Source organism: Moschus berezovskii, chromosome 8 (assembly GCF_049115385.1).
Source record: "Moschus berezovskii isolate FMDL1 chromosome 8, NW_MosBer_1.0, whole genome shotgun sequence".
NCBI classification, from domain to species: Eukaryota; Metazoa; Chordata; class Mammalia; order Artiodactyla; family Moschidae; genus Moschus; species Moschus berezovskii.
Window position 1 is genome coordinate 59,884,558 of NC_142467.1, and position 3,668 is coordinate 59,888,225.

At 37.8% G+C, this 3,668-nt stretch overlaps 1 pseudogene; it reads left to right on the plus strand.

The window, feature by feature from the left end:
- Positions 1-2,037: 2,037 nt before the first annotated feature.
- Positions 2,038-3,668, plus strand: LOC129558417 (eukaryotic translation initiation factor 4E pseudogene; annotated as a pseudogene).

Genomic DNA, 3,668 nt, shown 5'->3' on the forward strand with positions numbered 1-3,668 from the left:
GGAAGGTAAACTTCCAAACTCATTCTATGAGGCCACCATCACCCTAATATCAAAACCAAAGATGCCACAAAAAAAGAAAACTACAGGCCAATATCACTGATGAACATAAATGCAAAAATCCTTAACAAAATTCTAGCAAACAGAATCCAACAATATATTAAAAAGATCATACATCATGACCAAGTGGGCTTTATCCCAGGAATGCAAGGATTCTTTAATAACCACAAATCAATCAATGTAATACACCACATTAACAAATTGAATGATAAAAATCATATGATTTATCTCAATAGATGCAGAGAAAGCCTTTGACAAAATTCAACATTCATTTATGATAAAAACTCCAGAAAGCAGGAATAGAAGAAACATACCTCAACATAATAAAAGCTATACATGACAAACCCACAGCAAACATTATCCTCAACGGTGAAAAATTGAAAGCATTTCCTTAAAGTCAGGAACAAGGCAAGGGTGCACACTCTCACCACTACTATTCAACATAGTTTTGAAAGTTTTGGCCACAGCAATCAGAGCAGAAAAAGAAATAAAAGGAATCTAGGTTGGAAAAGAAGTAAAACTCTCACTGTTTGCAGATGACTTGATCCTCTACATAGAAAACCCTAAAGGCACCACCAGAAAATTACTAGAGCTAATCAATGACTATAGTAAAGTTGCAGGATATAAAATTAACACATTGAAACTTCCCTTTAAAACCTCGTCCTCTAACCAGCAACTTGGAGATGATCTTAGGACATTAGTCCACCATCATCCCAGGTTGCTGGCTTCCCAAATAAAACTTCACCATTTCCACTAACACTTGTCTCTCGAGTATTGACCTTTCAAGATGAATAGTGAGCAGCTGAACTTGCGTTTGGTTACCAACCTCTTCCAGTTACACTAAAACCCATACAGAAAAAGGCTCCAAGTCTGCTTCTTGGGGAGTTAGTCAAACTTCTATCAATGTGCCCAGAAAATCAGGATCAATAACACGTGGGCTCCTTTTCAGAAAAATGGAAGATAAAATCTTGTGTGCTCTGGTTTGGCCTCCAGTCACTATGAGGACTGAAGGGTGGAGTTCTGAAAGCAAGGCATTCAGCCCACTGTTCTGGATGATTTCAAAGCTCCTGATCCATCAAGCCCTCTGGGACACAGGCCTAATGCACTATGTTCCTTCTATTGAATTGTCAAGTCTGCATTTATTACAGTAATTGTCCATCGCACAAATATATGGACTGAACATCGATTCTGAGATCACACATTGTAATCTACCTAATACATCTGCTGGGCCAAATAACACCATCAATTTTTCACTCTGTTTTGAAGCCAGATTTGCTGCTCAGATTCTTAAAGGCATCTCATATTCTGGTAAATAATTGACACCTGTTTCGTGCTAGTCTCCGCCTATCAATAACCACTGTTGTGGCTGGACCGGTCCTTATGGTACTTACTATGACTACAAGACACCCTCAGCAATAGTCACCAGGAAACCTTGAGGGGGAAAGGCTTAATACTTACAGATCCTGGAAATCACATAACTAGGGCCACAGTGAGGACAAGGGGAGAGAGAGAAAGCAAAAAACATATGTGCACCTTAGCATCCTGATTTTATTGGAGTCAAGGGTGGGGCCTAGGGTTTCTGAGCTTACTCATTATTGGTAAATTTAAAACGTAAGGAGGGAATTGAAAGCACAGAGGTGGAGAGGAAAACTAGGCCCAAAAGGTCATCTATCAAAATTGACCAAGATCTCAAAATCAAAAGAGGTAGGGGGCAGCCTGTCTCTATTGAGTCAAGTGGCTGGTGCTGTGCTTACTCGGGACAGGCATCTTCAAAATGGAGGCCCCTTTAAAGTGGATGCCTTTGCAGTCAAAGCTGAAGTCAGGCAACTGTCAGGGTTTATACCATAGTGCAGTAAATCAGGCCAGTCAAATCATCATCTTCTGATAGAAGAGATGGGGGAAAATTGCAACTTTATGGTAATCAAAGAAATACAGGTTAAACAACAATGTTTTGCTTATATTTTCAAAAAAACGGATCTAAGATGGCTACTGTGGAATCGGAAACCACCCCTACTCCGAATCCCCCGCCTACAGAAGAAGAGAAAACAGAATCTAATCAGGCGGTTGCTAACCCAGAACACTATATTAAACACCCTTTACAGAACAGATGGGCACTCTGGTTTTTTAAAAATGATAAAAGCAAAACTTGGCAAGCAAACCTTCGATTGATCTCGAAGTTTGATACTGTTGAAGACTTTTGGGCTCTGTACAACCATATCCAGTTGTCTAGTAATTTAATGCCTGGCTGTGACTACTCACTTTTTAAGGATGGTATTGAGCCTATGTGGGAAGATGAGAAAATCAAACGAGGAGGACGATGGCTAATTACACTGAACAAACAGCAGAGACGAAGTGACCTCGATTGTTTTTGGCTAGAGACACTGCTGTGCCTTATTGGAGAATCTTTTGATGACTACAGTGATGATGTATGTGGAGCTGTCGTTAATGTTAGAGCTAAAGGTGATAAAATAGCAATATGGACTACTGAATGTGAAAACAGAGAAGCTGTTACACATATAGGGAGGGTATACAAGGAAAGGTTAGGACTTCCTCCAAAGATAGTGATTGGTTATCAGTCCCATGCAGACACAGCTACTAAGAGTGGCTCCACCACTAAAAATAGGTTTGTTGTTTAAGAAGACACCTTCTGAGTATCCTTATAGGAGACTGCGTCAAGCAATCGAGATTTGGGAGCTGAACCAAAGCCTCTTCAAAAGCAGAGTGGACTGCATTTAAATTTGATTTCCATCTAAATGTTGCTAAGATATAAGAGAAGTCTCATTCGCCTTTGTCTTGTACTTCTGTGTTCATATTTTCTTTTTTTTTTTTGGCTAGAGTGTTCATTATCCCAATCAAAGAATTACAGTACACATCATCCCCAGAATCCATAAATGTGTTCCTGGCCCACTCTGTAATAGCTTAATAGAAATAACCATTACAAACACATTTGACCCATCTGCAATATTAAAAAAAAAAGAACTTGCATTTCTATACCTTACACGAAAATGATTTTGTTTACGTTCCATTGTATGCAGGAACATATTTTGCTGGTTTGAAAGAGTATGATGCATACAGTTTTCTGGCAATTTTCTTTGTTTCTTTTTACAGCATTATCTGTGCTGTACTCTTGCTGATGGCTGCTAGATTTTAATTTATTTGTTTCCCTACTTGATAACATTAGTGATTCTGATTTCAGTTTTTCATTTGTTTTGCTTTAGTTTTTCTTTCTCATGTAACATTGGTGAAGGATCCAGGAATATGACACAAAGGTGGAATAAACATTAATTTTGTGCATTCTTTGGTAATTTTTTTTTTTTGGTAACTTAAAACTACAACGCTTTGCTACAAATTTATGCATTTCATTCAAATCAGTGATCTATGTTTGTGTGATTTCCTAAACTTAATTGTGGATTATAAAAAATGTAACATCATAATTACATTCCTAATTAGAATTAGTATGTCTGTTTTTGTATCTTTATGCTGTATTTTAACACTTTGTATTACTTAGGTTATTTTGCTTTGGTTAAAAACTTGGCTCAAGTAGAAAAGCGGTCCCATTCATATTAAGACAGTGTACAAAACTGTAAATAAAATGTGTACAGTGAATTGTC